General features: G+C 44.9%; 1 protein-coding gene across 1 annotated transcript in view; it reads right to left on the reverse strand.

Annotated features, from left to right (window-relative positions):
• CPPED1 (calcineurin like phosphoesterase domain containing 1) overlaps positions 1–19463 on the reverse strand; it is a 454522-nt gene that overhangs the window by 84578 nt on the left and 350481 nt on the right. The gene's annotated exons all lie outside the window — the stretch shown is intronic.

Here is a 19463-nt window from a genome sequence, read left to right on the forward strand (position 1 = left end):
GGTGCCCATGGCGCACCATGTGGCTAGGGACCAACACATGAATGCCTCAGGACCCACAACAGGGACCAGCAAGCCCAAGGTACCATGTCACCCCCCCCCCCAGCACCAGAGCACTCCAGACAAACAGCCACCACAGGGACAGGGAGAGGGAAGGACACACAGACCAGGCACCGGGCAGACAAGGGGACAAATCCCATTATCCCCAGGGGAGGGCCCACATCCCCCCCCCCAAGGCCAGTAGGGGCAAGAGGGGCACATTTACTCCCCATATTATGGACCGGGTGGGCTCCGCTCCGGGAAGACTGCCTCCCACCCAAAGTGGGGGTGCTGCCAGCCGATGGGTACGCTGCGACTCAGGGCATTCCAGGTCGTTGCATCCCGGCGCAGGCTCATCCCCCTCCGGACAAGGGGGCACCGTCTTGGCTAGGCCTAGGTCAGAACTATAACCTGCTCACGCTCGTAGGCAAGACTGAGGGGACCATAAGGATCTAGGATATCCAGTACGAAGCCCCGGCCGGCATTATTGCTTGTAGATCATCAGGAAAATTCTTCCCTGAACACTAGCTAGCAAGTGAGTAAAAAGAAATAAAAGAAAATATTCTGAAAGAATAAAAAAAAACTGAGACTGGAGTCCCAGCAGGAAACCTAGGTCTACTCCTTCTCTAGGCAGAAAACAAACTGAGGTGCTGGGTTGTGCAGTGGGGGTTTATGCCTGGAGGGACAGCCCCCTGGGCATGTATATTCAAATTTTCCTGCCTAGACTACTCCTGATGGGAGGAGCATAAACCCACTCTGTCAATGGACGATAGAGAAATCTGGCTTTAGCATGAAGCAATCTTTGCACCAAAGGGCTGGAGAGTGGTACAATAATGAGTGCCTGCAGGCAACAGTGAAGCATGATGGAGGTTCCTTGCAAGTTTTGGGCTGCATTTGTGCAAATGGAGTTGGATTTTGGTCAGGTCCAATGGTGTCTTAAATGCTGGGAAATAGAGGCAGATACTTTCTATTATGCCATACCATCAGGGAGGCGTGTGACTGGACTCAAATTCATTCTGTAGCAGGATGACCCCAAATATACAGTCAATGTCATTAGGAACTATCTTTAGCATAAAGAAGAACAAAGAATCCAGTAAGTTAGGCCCCCACAGAGCTCTTATCTCAACATTATGAAATCGGTCTGGGATTACAGGAAGAGACAGAAGAGGCAGCCTACATCCACAGAAGATATGTGACTAGCTCTCCGAGATGTTTGGAACTGCTGAGTTCCTTCAAAAACTGTGTGCAAATGAACCTAGAAGAATGTGCATGTCATAAAATTTGAATATCATCAAAAAGTTAATTTATTTCAGTAATTCAATTCAAAAAGTGAAACTTATATTTGATATAGATTATAGTGATATATTTCAAGCATTTCTTTCTTTCTTTTATTGTTGATGATTATGGCTTACAGCTAGTGAAAACCACCAAATTCAGTATATTATACCACCCATTAGCAGATGACATGGCTGAGGAAACTTCACACAGGACCTCATGCAAATTGGATTCTGTGCCTCTCAACTCTTCCTCCAGACTTGCAAAATTTTCCATGATCTATGATGATTTGGGAAGCCATATTATGTGCTGGTCCACTGTGTTTTATCAAGTCCAAAGTCAGCGCAGCTCCCTACCAGGAAATTCTTTTTTTTTTTTTTTTTTTACTTTATTTTTATTTGCATATAAAATCTCAATATACAGAGTTCCACCAATTTGATTTAGATTCGCAAGTTACATAATTAAGTTATGCATCAAAAAGGCACACAAAAGAAATACATATACATTTTTCCCTTCCCACCCTCCCCCGACCTCCCAGGATTCCTCCCCTTCTTGCCAGCCGTTTCGCTCTAGAATGCCTCCCCATAGTAGATATGCTAATTGTTTATTTCAATATATTTAGTTGATTTTTTAAATTCTTTCCATTTCCCCCATTTTCTTATCATATTTCTTGGAATCTCCTCTTGTGTATTACATAGGTATTCCATATTATAGTTATTATTTATCTTTTTACACCATTCCTTTATTTTCGGGCTCTCCTTTTCTCTCCACTTTTTTGGTATGGTTCCTTTTGCTGTATTCAGCATTGTTGGGACCAGGGTCATTTTATATTTTTTTAAAGGTATTGTTGTTTTGTGGAATAGGCATGCCCATGGATCGTCCGGCACTTTTATTTCGGTGATGTCTTCAATCAGTTGTCTTACCTCTAGCCAAAAATCTCTTATTTTGGGACAGTCCCAAAATAAATGATAAATTGTACCTATGTTGCCGCATTCCCGCCAGCATTTATCTGTCTTGCCTGCTACCAGGAAATTCTAGAGCACTTAATGCTTCCCTCTGATGACCAGCTTTTTGGAGATGCTGATTTCATTTTGACCTGTCCACACTGTCAAAAGTACCAATTCCCGGTTTAATGATCATGGTATCACTGTGCTTGATTGGCCAGCAAACTTGCCTGACCTAAACCATATAGAGAATCTGTGGGGTATTGGCAAGAGGAGACCCAACAATGCAGATGAGCTGAAAGCCACTATCAAAGAAACCTTGGCTACCATAACACCTCAGCAGTGCCACAGGCTGACTGCCTCAATGACACGCCACATTGAGTATATACTATACTGTACATGGACATACTTTTCAGTAAGCCAACATTTCTGTATTAAAAACCATTTTAATAATCACCCATATTCACCAAAATTAAAAAGAAAAAATTGCTTGAACTACATCACTCTGTGTGTAACGCATTATGTAAAATATATGCGCTTCACTTTTTTAATTTAATTTCTGACAAGTTAACTTTTTGATGACATTCTTATATTCTATATTACCAAAATTATTGGGACATCTGCCTTTACACGCACAGGACCTTTAATGGCATTCCGCTCTTAGTCCGTAGGGTTCAATATTGAGTTGGCCCACCCTTTGCAGCTAGAACTGCTTCAACTCTTCTGGAAAGGCTGTCCACAAGTTTTAGGGGTGTATCTATGGGAATGTTTGACCATTCTTCCAGAGGTGCATTTGTGAGGTCAGGCACAGTACAGTGCTTTGTGCACTGGTCCAAATCATTTGGTGGAGGGGGGGATTATGGTGTGGGGTTGTTTTTCAGGGGTTGGACTGCGCACCAGTGCACAAAGCAAGGTCCATAAAGACATGGATAAGCAAGTTTCGGGTGGATGAACTTGACTGGCCTGCACAGAGTCCTGACCTCAACCCAATAGAACACCTTTGAGATGAATTAGAGCACAGCCTGTGAGCCAGGCCTTCTCTCCAACATCAGTGCCTGACCTCACAAATGTGCTTGTGGAAGAATGGTCAAACATTACCATAGACAGACTCCTAAACCTTGTGGATAGCCTTCCAGAAGAGTTGCAAAAGGTGGCCCAACTCAATATCGAACCCTACAGACTAAAGGCCCGTACACACACTACGAAAATCTGAAGAGAAATTTCGTCCGAACGATCTGCCGATTTTTGGATTGTTCGTATAGTGCTTTCGACAGCCGACTCCGACTTTTCGGCCGAAAAAATCCTGATGTGCAGGCTATATAATTTTTGTCGTACGTCAACACAACGTCTGATTTTCGTGTAGTCTGTACAGAATTCGTCAGACAAAAATCTAAAATATGAATACGCATGATCGGAAGCAAATAACGACCCAGAAGAATTTGTGCACGAAAAATAGCCATTGTATCAAGAAAGAACTTTCGTCTAGCAGCAGGCAAATTCATGTTTGAAATGCAGTGCACATGCTCATCTTGGTTAATGTGAGAAGAATGAAGCTGCTGCGGATAATTGTTGCTTATTTTAAAGAGGCATGTGTTCGGTTATGATGTTAATGATTTGGCTATTATGCATGTTGCATGGTGTTTATTTATAAAGTTAACTCAACACCAGTATCAGTGGATTATTAATGGAAAATATCTATTTATGTGTCCCTTTATTATTTTTTTCATACACGTATAATACATATATTGCTGCCTACTCCAAATATGCTATTTTCTTCAAAAAAAGATAGGCAAGTATTGTAGGAACCATTTTATTTTCTTGTAAAATAAATTAGAAAAAAAAAACCTTAGAGATCTTCTAATCCAAAAATATATTGGTGTAACCAAAAGTGCATTCTGTGCTCAAATATCCAAAATAAAACATAATAATCTGAAACATAAAAAACACATCATAAATTAATTTAATTTAGAATTGTGCATAGTGGTAATCTTGAGACCATGCTGGTTGGTGGGGATCAGGTGCATATTGCCACTGACTACCATGCTGCTGTGGTGGAGGTTGATAGTCCGAAAGGTGTGTGTGTCCGTGGATTTAGCCTCGGACACCTTTGTTGAGCAACCGTAGGAGGAGGACCTCAGCCTTTTGGCGTTGCTCCTCTGACATAAGGCGCAATTTATTGGCAGTTAGAAAGCCAAAAGAATCTGCCTCATCTGGCTTTCTTTGGAGGGCCATAGAGGCCTGGCTTAGGAACGAAGCAGTGGCCTCCTCCAAGTTTTTTTTTTTCTTATTTTTTCTGGAGGTTGTGTGGGTATTGGCTGCTCTGACGCCATGCTTCCACTTGGCTCCTCCACATTGACACTTTCCGGTGTTGGAAATTTGTACATTTTTATAATGTTATAATGTATAGAAACTATCACTTTTGTTAGATTAGTTTCACAAAATAACAGACTTTACAATAACTTTAAGGCTCAATTATTGCCTTGATAATGTTTGTTTAGCATCATTATATTTTTTGGAGACAATATATTCTTAAATGCTATACCTGTGTCAAGATTGGCTCCTCTACATCTTCCTCCTGGGTTTCAGGACATGGGCCCTCTGCAGAAGTAGAAGGCAGAGTTGAGAGCGATGGTCTTGGTTCAGACTGCTCAGTCAGGAAGCGCAGGCTCTCAAAGTACCAGAGCCTTGGTACATATATATTTTCTGCAGCTGCTCATGACTTTTCAGAATCTTTTATTTTATTCAGCTCCCTTTTGAAAGTGCTGCGCAGATTAGAAATTTTGTTTCTGACATAATTTATGTCTGCATTGGGGCAGAAGCTTTTGCATAAATCTGCCAGTTTTTGTAAAGCAGCATTCCTTTTTTGTTTATTGGAGTAGTCTTTACTTTTACCTCTCCACAAACATGGCATCTGCCTGTAATCGTCAATGAAATGTGGCAGAAAATCAAGTGCCGTGAACTTGTCAGCCATGATGCCTGCAAGACACAACACAAGACAAAACATACTGAAAGTTCATGTTGCTTTCCCATAAGCAGGGCCCAAGATGAGCTGTATAGGCCACAAAACACCCATGCTCTAATATAAAGTTGTACCTTCGTTTGCTGAGAATTTTTTCCGGCTTTGCCGATCGATCATCCTCCTGTCACAGAGCTTTCCGATGGCGAATCGTCGATCGATCTTGCGGCCTTTAAACACTGCGCATGCGTCAACTCCGCCTCCAGTGGCGCGCTGACGCAGGGGTGTGGACGTGCCGAATATTAACCTGCATGCGACACACAGACACGTGAGTCGGCGGAAGAATCGTGGAGGAGATGGCAGAATCGGGGAGTTCCAGTCATGACCGCAGTGGTTGGTCTCAGAAAAAAACAAAAGCCAAACCAATGAGCAAGGGTGAGATGGTGGCCATACTTGAGAAAAACGACTATGATGGCAAGCTGGAGAATTATGAAAGGCCCAATGCCAGAAAAGACAGAATTCTAGAGAAGGTAATTTCAGCTCTAAAGAATATATATGGTTTGGATCTATCCAAGGACCAAATCAGGAAAAGATGGTCAGATCTCCAGCATCAGGAACAAGAGCAGCTAGGTCACATCCATCATAGCCTAAAAAGAAGTAAGCAATAGTTGTGTCTAAACAATATGTATTGTGTATATTTGGTGTATGTTATTTAGAAATGTATATATACTAATTTCTATAAAAACTGTTGAAATTTTACAAATTTGTCATATATTTAAACTTAAAAAGCATGAAGCAAAATATAAACTATGTATGCATATTATTTTTTACAATTGTTATTAATAAATCATATTTGTTTGATATTGTATTTTTCACCTTAAAATATGAAAAAAATAGGAAAATGAAGCTCAAACAAAGACAACAGATGAGGAGAAGGGAATCTAGCATGCCTGGCCCATCCACATTGGAGGAAACTACTGATGAAATGCTCCTTGATGACATGACACATTCAAAACAAACAGGTAAATGGTCCCTTTGCTCCCTAAGAGCCCGTTCACACTGGGGCGACCTGTCAGGCGACCTGGTCGCCTGACAGGTCGCCTTCCATAGAGAAGCTGTGGACCCGTTGTAATAGGAGCGACACAAGTCGCTCCGACTTAGAAAAAGGGTCTGGAGCTTCTTTGGGGCAACCTGGAGCGACCTGCATTGACTTCAATGATATGAAGTCCGTGCCGGCCGCTCCGAGGTCACAGGTCGCCCCGGGAAGTAGCGTCGCCCCAGTGTGAACGGGGTCTTAATCATTAATGCACAGACGTTTTAGGAGGTAACCATGTGCATTTCATAATATTTTTTGGGAAAAGGGCTGTCAAGCAGTGCACCATGTCATTGCTAACTTGCCCCCTGTAAAATTTCTGACATGCCACTTTTTTATGAGGTTTCTGTAATGATCAACCAAAAGCCAGTGGGAACACTATTGAGGAAAGCAATGTGCCATGTTTTGTAAATATATGTAGATAGCTTCGAGGTAATATGTTACCATAATCCCGTCATAAAGAAAGAGAAAACCCCCTTTGTTTGGTGGGACTTTAGAGGTAACAGTAGAAATCTCTCAAGAGAAAAGGTTGAATTTTAGTAAAACGTGAAATTTATTTAGGGAAAAATAAGTGCTGGCAAGATCATCATATCCACAGTAACATATATGATACAATACAATCACAGGAAAAGAGCAGAATCCAACGCGTTTCAAAACGTTGTCTAATGCAAAAATCTTCCTCAGGGAATCTGCATATATTCCTGAAAAGCATAATTGAATGTAAGTTATAAGTCCCAGAAAAGGACAAACAAATATACATTTTACAATAATGGTTTACATTGAAACAGGTAACTATGCAGCTGCGACACATCCTGACCCAAATATAACATGGAAAGCTCTCCTGGTTTGCCAGGGATGCCATCAACCCCCCTCCTGTGAGGTACCACCCCGTGGGGAAAGAAGACCCCCCAACAATTAGAAAACAGAGTTAGAAGGAACAACACAAAAAGAAAGGAAAATAGTCGACAAAGAACTTCCAGATGAAATGCCAATTGTGTTAAGGTCACATACCTGCGAAAAATAGAACCCCATAGGATTACCCTTCAGGGGATACAATGATTCTCCCACAAGTCGAGAGCTAGAGTCAGGTGTGTTTTATTACAAAATGTTCTTCACCTGAAAATAGTGAGTATGTTTGGTGATTATCAAGGAACCTGGAATGATGTATAAATAATTATTAATACAATAGAGGTAGGTGTTCAGATAAATTCACCTGTTGTGATGATTTTCCGTATAAAATAGAAAAAGGGTTTTTTTAAAAGAAATTCCAAGAGGTTATCCTCCGATGTGTGTATCTCCCGGGCTTACTGTATTGTTGTTCTGTTGAGGGAGAGGAGGGGAGCCATGAGGGTACATCATGAACCCTTATGAGTGGAGGTGATAAATGAACAGTTCTAGGTTTATATTTGGTGCGTCTTACCTCGCTGCTCTATTGGAAGGTCTAGAGTGTCCTATCGACCTCCAAAGATATAGTGCCCAGAAGACTTTGGTAGTATATCCAGGGTTTAGGGTGCTAGTACCAATTCTTGCCTAAAATAATATATAGAGAAAAAATATATATATGCATTGTTGTATATATAAACATATATCTAATGTGAGTGGTTATTTCAAAGTAAATAGACAGGTACCATTCAATTTGGGAACAAAAACATCCCTGGCGTCAGTGTCCACTGGGACCAACGGCGTATCATCCCTAAAGATGTGTGGTATTTGCCTCAGTGGCGCTCACCCTGTGGATCCTAATGGCAGAAAGGAAAAACCCCTTAAGTGTAGCGAGAGTTCAAAGGTCCAGGTCCCCTGGGGGGTACTTACTATTAGTACAGGTCAAGATTCTAGAAGGACGGCGGTCCTGTAGTAGCTTGGAGAGATAGCTCTCCGTGCTGACTCTCGGCATCCCCTTATGTACTGATGGATGGCCTGGAATCTCGCGGTAACTCCCGCGAGATCCATGTTTGGTTGTGTTGTTTCCGCTTGCGGTGACGTCATTTCCGCCTATCGTTCCCGCGGGAAATCCCGCGGGGCTGGCGGTGACATCACATCCGCCCTTGCTTCAGACGCGGCTGCACGTCATCTCCGCCGATATCTCCTGCGGGGAATTCCGCAAGGCTGGCGGTGACAGCACATCCGCCCTTACTTCAAACGGACATAGCTGCATGTCCGCCCAAAGTACAGCGGTGCATCAATACAGTGGGACTGAGAAGGAATATAGGTATACAGACTTAAAATCACAAAAAAGAAGAAGGGGAGAAGAAACTTTTTTCAGAACAGGGCTTGGCCTAAGTTATATCAATTCGGTGCACTGAATAGGCAATTTGTTAAGGCCCATGAATGTTCTGATATTAACCCTCTATGGGCTATATGGAGACTCCCAGTTGGCCAAATGCTCAGATGCGGGGAAATCTATATCAGATAACGCCCCAGGCACGGGTAGTGCGTGTACCCCTAAAGATAGGGCTAGGGGTTCAGAAATGGAATCCCTGGGAGCATGTTGCAACCAGGTGTTACCATTCTGAAGACGCTTGTTTCTCCAGATGTTTGGGGGCCAAAAATACAAAATGGTCCCCATTGGAGATGTCTTACCCGTGCCGGGCTCTCGGCTGACAGGGAGCCCCCCGAAAGGAAGGAACCATGCATAACTAGTTGCATGGCTAGGGGTGATATTAGGCTGGTGGGCCTGCACAATGGAAAGAAGAAGAAAACGAGAGCAGAGAGAAAGTGGAGACCATAGGGAGAAAGGAAGAAAAAGAAAGAAAAAAAGGGAGAGAAAGAGGAGTAGTTGGAGGAGGAGTACCCTAGAGGGTAGAGGGGAACCACTGGGGAACAGTAGGAATGGGCAAGAGAAACAGAGCCCCCCCTAAAGGAGGAAACATGAGAAGGGGCCTGGAGAGCGAAAAACCCACCCACAATTTCCCGGTATGGATGGAGGGTGTTAGTCGCATGGTGCAATCACAAATCATTTCAACAAACTTATACAAACATAAGTAATCACTTCAAAATGTGCTACAGACATTAATATTTGACCCACTAAGAGATAGAATATCTCATAAATTTTAATATAGTATATGCTACCATATTCCTTCAGAGCAAAGGAAGGGAGGGGAAAGGGGAAAAAAGAGGGAGGATGTATAATGTTTACCGAGCCCTAGATGAATTTAGGGAAGGTATCAAGAACATATGAGAGAAAGGAGAGGACACAGATAGTTGGTGCCCAGAATCCCGCATTGGGCAAATGTTCCACCTGTGATAGGGAGAGGAAAGAGGACCTCTCAATCTGTCTTACCCGAGGAGAATCCCTCTAAGAATGGTCTATAGCTCTCCGTTTCGTTCAGGCCAGGGGGGGTGGTCGCCCCAAGTCTAGCAATTTCACGCTGGAGTAGCTGCTTGTTCCAATCACCCCCCCTGGCCGGAATGTGCACCCTCTCCAGGGCATAAAAGGTCACCTTGGGGGTCCTGTATTTATGGGTAATAGCCATATGCCGGCCAAGTGGCAGATACAGATCTCCAATGTTTAGACTCTGCATATGCTTATTGATGCGTTTGCCTAGTTCTTGTTTAGTTTTCCCGATGTAGAAAGCCTTACATTCGCATCGCATCAAATACACGACCCCCTTGGTTTTGCAATTCACAAAATGTCTAGGGTGAAAAGTTTCACCATTAGGGAGTATAGTTGTTTTGCATCAAACTATCACCTTGCACTGAAGGTGCGGCATCAAATAAAACTCAAGGTACGGGCAATAAGGGTTTTTTTTTAGGACGACCCCACACGCGACAAACAGTGAAAACGCAAGCCAGCATGGACTCCTTTGCAGTAAGGGTAACCGAGAAAATGGATTAACTATTATTAATCTTTCATCCCAAAACCTTACCAAAGAGGAGGAGGAATTACTCAAGTTAGGCCTGTCCTTTTGCCCTAGTCAGCAAACGGACAAATTTAGTGTCATAAAAGACATAAATTTGTTCGCAAGGGATATTTTCTTTAAAAGTAAGTTCTTTAAACAGACCGATAAAATGCAGAAACCAGATTCCAAACTTAAAGCAGCAGAATATCAAGCCCTTCGTGACTTAAATATACTTTTACAGGAGAGTGGCTATGATGACCAAGAGGTTTGGGAAAACCTCAGTAGCTCATCTGATGAGGAATCTATACAAACACAAAACAAGGACTCAGTTCCCACTAAACAGTTTAGGAAAAAATCTCCAAAATTTCCCCAACTGAACCAAAACCCCACAATAGCCCTCTTTGTGAGACAAGTCTCAAAAGGACATTAACAAATTAAATATCAACCCTACCAGAGATAACCTCCTCCCCGATCAACGTAAAGCTCTAAAAACCCTCCAAAAAAATAACGACATCACTATAAAACCGAGTTACATAGTTACATAGTAGGTGAGGTTGAATAAAGACAATAGTCCATCCAGTTCAACCTGTGTAGGTTTGTGTGACTGTAATCATCTAACATAGCCCTCAATCTCCTGATCCTTGAGATGTAAGTCTAAGAGTCTTTTGAAAGTCACCATACTACCCGCAGAAACCACCTCTTGTGGTAGACAATTCCACAATCTTGTAGCCCTAACAGTAAAGAACCCCACACGTTGCCTGAGGTTAAAACGCTTCTCCTCTAATCGCATTGTATGTCCTCGAGTCCTCATGCAATTCCTTCGAATGAACAGCTTTTCTTCTAAGCCGAGATCCCCATTAAGATATTTATAAATTGCTATCATGTCCCCTCTCAGACGTCTCTTCTCCAGGGAAAATAAATCGAGCGATTGCAGCCGCTCTTCATAGGTAAGGTCCTCCAACCCCCTAATCAGTTTAGTTGCCCTTCTCTGGACTTTCTCCAGCTCCAACACATCCCTCCTGAGGACTGGCGACCAGAACTGGACAGAATACTCCAGATGCGGTCGGACCAGAGTTTTATAAAGTGGAAGGATTATAGTCTTATCTCTGGAATACATCCCTTTCTTTATGCATGCTAATATTCTGTTGGCTTTGGAAGCTGCCGCTTGGCATTGCATGCTGTTGCCTAATCTATCATCAACCAAGACTCCCAGATCTTTCTCCATTTTTGATTCCCCCAAGGGTTCCCCTCCTAACGTGTATTGTGTTTTTATGTTTTTGGTCCCCAAGTGCAAAACCTTACACTTCTCCACATTAAACCTCATTTGCCATGTCGTTGCCCACTCCGTAATTTTGTCCAGGTCATTCTGTAGGATATCTGCTTCATGCTGTGCAGTTATTGCCCTGGCCAATTTTGTGTCATCTGCAAAAACTGATAACGAACTACTGATCCCTTCCTCAATGCTGTTTATGAATAAATTGAACAAGGTTGGTCCCAGGACTGAGCCCTGGGGCACCCCGCTTACTACCTCAGACCAGTCTGAGTATGCGCTGTTTATTACCACCCTTTGGACACGGCCTTTTAGCCAATTCCGTATCCAAGAGCAAACCCTGCTGTCGATACCTGCAGACCTTATTTTATAAATTAAGCGCTTGTGGGGAACTGTATCAAACGCCTTAGCGAAATCCAAGTACACCACATCCACTGGTCTCCCCCTATCTAGCTCACAGCTCACTTCCTCGTAGAATGCTAAGAGATTGGTTTGACAAGAACGCCCATTTGTAAACCCGTGCTGGTTACTACTGATGATGTTGTTGTCTTTAGCATACTCTACGATATAGTCCCTTATCATCCCCTCCAAAAGTTTACATATTATTGATGTCAGACTGACAGGCCTATAATTTCCCGGGATATGTCTCTGGCCCTTTTTGAATATCGGAATCACGTTAGCCTTCCTCCAATCCCCTGGTACATCTTCCTCCAATCCCCTGGTGATAAGGGGGGGAACATTGTTCTAATGAACAATTCGGACTATGAAAAGATGTGTTACCAACTTTTAAATAACAAAGCCTGCTACCAAAAAATATCAGCCTCTATAGTCCAACGATTCAATGAAGAGTACTACGCTATTATTGATGGAGCCAGGGAGACAGGTATTATCACTACAGAGATGTGGGAATACATGATGACACCACATCCCCGTATTCCCACATTTTACTGCTTGCCGAAAGTCCACAAGGACCTTAGAGATCCACCGGGTCGCCCCATTGTATCGGGCAACGGCAGCATTACGGAAACAGCTAGCCGTGTTGTGGACGCCCACTTAAGACCCCACGTTCCCAGCTTAGCGTCTTATACCAAAGACACTATTCATATGCTCCAAATTTTAGAGAATGTCACCGTACCGAAAAATGCCCTCTTAGTAACTATAGACTCAGAATGTCTATACAATTCAATACCGCATGACAAAGGCTTACTTGCTATTAAAAATATCCTCCGAGGCGCATGCGCGGCAGCTCCCCGGATGGCGGCTTAACCAGGGAGCTCCGTCCCGCTTCGGCATTACAGGCGCCCGATCCACATTTGTCAGCTGCCTACCGCCTCACAGTGAGACATCACGGATCCAGCTCCCCCTGTGCCTCTGTCGGCACCCTCGATGTCCGTCCACCAGGTCCGTAGAGACCTCACGCAACAATTTTCGGCCGCAGCATCCCAGTCCAGCTCCTCTAAGATGGCGGGTGCCTCCTCACACAGCCAGGGATTCGAGGAAGAGGAGGACATCTCAGATGCACAGACACTTTTGGGACAGCACAGGTCAGTCCCCAGCAGCCCCGCACCTCCCGTGGAGCTCCCACAAATACTGTCCCCAGCATCTACTGTTTCTCTCCTGGAGAGAACACTTGATGACCTAATAAAGTCCCCGGCTGGGGCCTACCCGGAGCTGCCGAGCTTCCCACAGGGCTCTCCTCCTCTCACCGGCCAACAGGACTTTACCTATCTAATGAGTACATTCTCCAAAATGCTGGCAACAGGCTTATCCCAGACAGCTTCCCAGATCACCTCTGCAATTCATATGGATCTACAGAGCCTGGGGTCCAGACTTGAGGCCATGGAGCTTAAAACTGATCAGACGGTACTCAGGGTTAACCAGAACTCTGCCCGGATGCAGGATATGCAGGATCAGCTGGACACCGCACTGTCCAAGATAGATGAACTTGAGAACAGGTCTAGAAGATACAACTTTAGATATAGAGGCCTGCCTGAGGGTATTAAAGATGTGGAAATGGCTGTTACCACTTTTATAAAAGACTTGATCCCCGCTATACCGCAACACCGCCTGGAGCTTGATAGGGCTCATAGGGCCCTCAGGCCTCCCCTCCCTGACGGCTCGCCGAGAGATATTATTGTGAAACCACACTTCTATAAGGTCAAGGAGGAGGTCATGAAAATTTCCAGAAATGCGGAGCAACTTACAATTCAAGGCCATCCTGTACAAATTTTTGCGGACCTGTCACCCACTACCATCCAGAAGCGGCGAGCGCTAAAACCACTCCTTCAAGTCCTACAGCAAAGAACCATTAAATACTGGTGGTCCTTTCCTTTCCGTCTCACCTTCGTCCATCAACAAAGAACACATAATTTTTCGACCCTTCCTGAAGGGGAGCAACTATTTCTGAAGCTTGGTCTCATCTCGCAGGATCCAGCCACCTCAGCACAAGGCAGAAGCTCTGGCTCCTTCAAGCGCCCTCCACCGCAAAGCCCTCTGGTTCCTACTTGGCAGAAACCACAGACCAAGCGTGCTAAAGATGCAAGACCCCCTTGATAGCGGGCTCTTACCAACTGTTGGTCCTTCACTTTTCATCAGTCGCAACTTGGACTGGTGTTACTGGGGTACATTCTCCCTTTCCTGCTGGCCTGTGACAGGGTCCACTGTGGAGTGCTCGGCACTCCTCTGTTGAACATTTACCTTTGTTCACATCGTTTTCATGTTTTGCATTTTTGACTCTGTTTGCAGGTTTCTCACAAATACTTCTCATGCTATGTTTTCTCCCCCCCCCCTTTTTTTTTGCACTATGGGGCGCCTAGCCGGAGCGGGATTACCGCTGCCCCTCACCCCCTCTCTGCATGGGTATTTTACCCCTATGCAGACCTGGGCGGATGCCTTTATTTATTAAAGGCATACATGGGATTCAGGGGGGGATAGGATGTGGCCTATCCTCCCCGACTTGGGTTGGGATTTTTTTGGTACTGTTACTGTTTGCTTACTTTTATTTCTTTATGGCTCCTCCTTCTACCCTCTTTGTTCCTTCTTTCCCCCATCTTCTTCCCCCTCTTCTCTCAGGTCACCGGGGGTCCCCTTTTCCTTTCTCATCAGGGTCTACTACTTGAACACAGAGGTTCCCGTCTAGGTATCGCCTCCTACTACAGTTTGGGCTACATTCTGCGAATCACCTCCACGACAGCGCTCCACTCATCGGTAATCAAATGACTACGTCGGCTGCCTCTTCCCATCCCTGGAAGATCTCCTCTCACAACGTTCAAGGGCTTAATTCCCCGTCGAAGAGACGTAAGCTCTTTAACCTGTATCATTCTCACCATGTTGACATTGTATTTACGCAGGAAACACATTTCCCGGCATCATACAGGCCATTGTTCGTCCACCACAGGTACCCTCAATTTTATCTAGCTAATGCTCCAGACAAAACCAGGGGGGTTGGGATTTTCTTTGCTCGCCATGTTCAATTTGATCTACATAGGAAGTTGGAGGATCAGGAGGGTAGATATCTCTTACTGATAGGTGAAATAGAGGGTCACACCTTCTCCTTGCTCTCTTACTATACCCCCAATAGACGACAGGAGAAGTTCTTTCAATACCTAGCAACACGTCTTACCGCACGCAATGGGTACTTTGATAATGGGAGGGGATTCAAACATAGCCCTCGATCGTGGACTAGACAAATCGAAACTGGGTAGTCCCTCCTCTTGCCATCCCTCCAAACAGAGCACCCGTATAGCTAAGTTGCTCTTTTCGGAGGGATTGATTGACGTTTGGAGAGAACTGAACCCTTTCGCGAAAGATTACACACACTTTTCTGCGCCACACAATATTCTATCACGGATAGATCACATATTTGTATCGTCTAGGACCGTTCCCCGGGTATTGAAGGCGTACATTAGAGATTCCCCAATCTCTGATCATGCCATGGTTATCATTCTAATACACCGCACTCAGACCCAAGATAAGGAATTTCGATGGCGCCTTAACGAAGCTCTATTAAGTGACCCAGCCCACTGTATCATCTTGAATAAGGAATTGGACGCATACTTCTCCTCCAATGACACCCCAGAGGTCTCTCCGGAAACTATCTGGGCGGCTCACAAAGCAGTAATAAGGGGGAAGATAATTCAAATCTCCTCAAATCTTAAGCGTCAACGTAAGGCTGATCTCTTGAAATTGGAGTCGGATTTCCTTGAGCTTAGCAGAACCCACAAAAGTGGACCGACCTCGGCATCCAAGGCTCGCTTGGAGGAGGCCAGGCTCCGTCTGAACCTGGCCCTAACGACCGAGGCTGAAAAACAGCTGCACTGGTCGGGAGCCAAATTTTATGCTTCCTCTGACAAAATCGGGCCCAGACTAGCCTATAAACTTTCCCCCACACAGCGTACCTTCCAAATCCCCAAAATCAGAACAGCACAAGGCTCCTTATCGCAAAATCCGCAACAGGCCCTGAAATCCTTCCACAACTTTTATTCGCAACTGTATGACTCTGACCCCGCATCTCCTTCACAGACAGTTCGGGACTTTCTAGATGACTTGCCCCTCCCACGCCTCAGCCGGGAACATAGGGATATACTTGAAGACCCAATTTCGGAATCTGAAATATTGAGTGTGATCAAGGGACTAAAGAAAGGTTCAGCTCCAGGCCCAGATGGGTTTTCCACTGCATATTACAAGACATTTGCAAACATCTTAGCTCCACATTTATGCAAGTTTTACAATGCCCTGCGAAAAGGGGGGGCTATTGAGAGGACTCTGAATCTTGCGTTTATTTCGGTCATCCCCAAACCGGGCAAGGACCATAGCGATGTGAGTAATTTCAGGCCTATTTCTCTCATTAATGTGGACCTTAAAGTACTCACAAAAGGTCCTCTCCAATAGGCTTTCACAATTTATTAGCGGGTATGTTCATAAAGACCAATCGGGCTTCATCCCAGGGAGACAAGGCCCAGACCAGATTAGGAGGGCTATTGACCTCATTTCACTAACGAATTCCAGATGGGACGGGGGCCCCCCTCAGGAGACATTGCTTCTGTCCTTTGACTTGCACAAGGCTTTCGATTCCCTCTCATGGCCCTACCTCTTCGAAACCCTGCAACGATGGGGTTTCGGTCCCAAGTTTCTAAATATTTTGAACGCTCTCTACTCCTCCCCTGCGGCCCAAATTCGCCTGAACGGTCACTACTCTGATCCTATATCTATTAAGCGGGGGACCCGGCAAGGTTGTCCCCTATCCCCCCTTATATTTGCGATAGCAATAGAATCCCTGGCTATAGCGATTCGAGGCCACCCAGACATCCGGGGGGTGCGCTGCGGACCCACGGAGCACAAATGTGCGTTCTTTGCAGATGATGTTTTACTCTTCCTTACGTCTCCGGTCACATCAATTCCTAACATCTTACAACTTCTCCGCAGATTCTCCCTGGCCTCGGGCCGCACGGTAAACCTCTCAAAATCCATGGCTCTTAACATTTCTATTCCAACTTCCACTCTCGAAGCACTCAAACCCTCTTTCCCCTTCCAATGGTGTAATGCCTCGCTTCCTTATTTAGGGATCTCTATTACTTCATCAATAGACACACTATACCAGGCTAACTATCCCCCCATGTATAGAAAGCTGAAGGCAGATTTAGCTTCATGGGATCTTCATAAATTGTCCTGGATAGGGCGGATTCATTCGGTCAAGATGACCCTACTCCCGAGAATCCTGTATTTATTTCGGTCTCTTCCCATACCCATTCACAAACCCCATTTGCTTCACTTACAATCCAGTATAATCAAGTTTGTGTGGGGCAAGAAAGGCTATCGCTGTGCGAGGTCAATCCTCTACAGACTAAAGACGCAGGGTGGTTTGGCTTTACCAAACTTATGGAAATACTACCAAGCTGCTCAATTGGCACAGTTCTCTGCAATCTATACCCGAGGTCCAAAACCTGATTGGATCCAGATAGAGAGGCAAGCACTGCCCCACCACACTCTTGATTATATTGTTTGGTGCCCCCCCAAATTTCAACCAGCAATTTTGGCAACCACTCTATCTCACTCGATGCACCTGTCTAGACAACTCTACCAACTTCCCTCTTTAGTCTCACCTATGAAACCGCTTACTCATCTGTATCACCATCCTCAGTTCTTACCCGGTCATGACATCAGGGCTTTCCAGTGGTGGACGAACAAGGGTCTATACCGAATTGGGCACTTTCTTACACCTTCAGGCCCAATGTCCCTCTCCCACTGTACTAAAACACTAAAGATGCCGGCCACGGAACATTTCCGCTTCCTGCAGATTTCTCATTTTTTAAATTCCATGTGGATGAACAAACGTGAACCCCCCTTCGTAACCCAATACGAACAGTGGTGCTCCGAGGTCTCGGAGATGAGAGGAGGCATTTCGATCATATACTCTGCGCTTATGTCCTCGCCAGAGAAACCTGAATACGCCCGGAAATGGGAACAAGACCTACAACTAGATTACTCCCCTGCGGCTTGGCATCGGATTTTTCGTAGATCTTTTAAAGGCATAATTAACATCACCCTCATTGAAACTAATGTCAAGATACTTACACGTTGGTATTTGGTCCCGACCCGCCTGGCGAGTATGTTCCCTAACTCCTCTCCCCTGTGTTTTCGGGGGTGCGCTCTCCAGGGCTCCTTCTTACACACATGGTGGCATTGCCCCAAAATCATATCATTTTGGAAAAAATTCTTCCACTTGCTACGGCGGGTCACGGGTCTCCAGATTCCCCAATCACCGCAGGCGGCATTCCTCCACGAATTTGGCCAGATGTACCCTAAAAACCTGTCTACCCTAACGCTCTTTATGTTACTAGGAGCGAAGCTAACTCTGGCCAAAGCCTGGAAAAGGCCATCGATTTCGATAAATGCGGCTAAAAGGAAAATATCTTGGATTATGGCCCAAGAAAAGATGGTGGCCATATTCCAGGATCGGGTTTCAAAGTTTGAGAGCATTTGGGAACCCTGGGCTCAATATACCCATGTTGTGTTATGACCCCCACCTCCCTTTTTTGTATCAGATGGATCCCCCAGTGACCTTCCTTTCCCGCCCTCCCCTCCTCCTTTTTTTTTTTCTCTCTATTTCTCCTTCTATTTTCCCCCTTGCTGCCTCTTCCTTTCCCTTTCCTGCTGGTCTCTACCATCTTTCCCCCGTTCCCCTTACCATTCCTTATGGTCCTTCACCGCTAGCTTTGGTCTTCCCTGCTTCTCCTCCCAGGGCCTCTGAAACTTCTCCATATTCAACACGCTGGACAGCGCCCCTTTGCATTGTGGGGCGTGGCCGATCACCGGTGTTCCCCCCGATCCCCAAATGTGTCGCAACCCTATGGGTGCTTGGGGTCGGGTTCCTACCCACCGGTGCAGATTGCTGAATTTTTCCTGTATTCCTATTTCTTTGGCTTTAAGACTCGAGGCTCCTGGGAGGTGGTAGGGATATTCCGAGTTATGTTCAGGATATATTTTACTCAGCTGAAACATGAGCCACCTTCTTGATTGTTGCTAGCATTCAATTTAGTTTTGTCATGCTTTCGGCCTGCTCCTCAGGCCCTTAAACCATTTCTTGCTTCCTCTCAAGGTTGGTCTTTGTTCTGTTACACCAATTGTTTATGCCATGATCTCGTATTGTTATTATCTTGTCATTTCTTTTGATGCCTACTTGAGCTGTTTGTAATTTTTGTTCCTTGATGCTCTTCAATAAAAATGATTGAAAATTAAAAATATCCTCCAACAAAGAGGGATACAGGAACAAAACTACAATAACTTCATCTTGGATATTTTGAAGTTTATTCTTGAACACAATGTGTTCTCTTTTCAAGGCTCCCACTACCTCCAGGTGCAGGGAGTAGCGATGGGGACCTGCTGTGCCCCATCCTACGCGAACCTGTACCTGGGGGAGTGGGAGCATAAAATTATTACCAGTGAAGACTCATCGATGTACTCCTGACACTTTTTAATGTGGCAGAGGTACATCGACGACATCTTCCTGGTATGGGACGGCCCGGTGGAACTACTAGAAGAATGCCTTACA

The sequence above is a fragment of the Pelophylax lessonae genome, assembly GCF_965119305.1.
Source record: "Pelophylax lessonae genome assembly, chromosome: 6".
Taxonomy (NCBI): domain Eukaryota; kingdom Metazoa; phylum Chordata; class Amphibia; order Anura; family Ranidae; genus Pelophylax; species Pelophylax lessonae.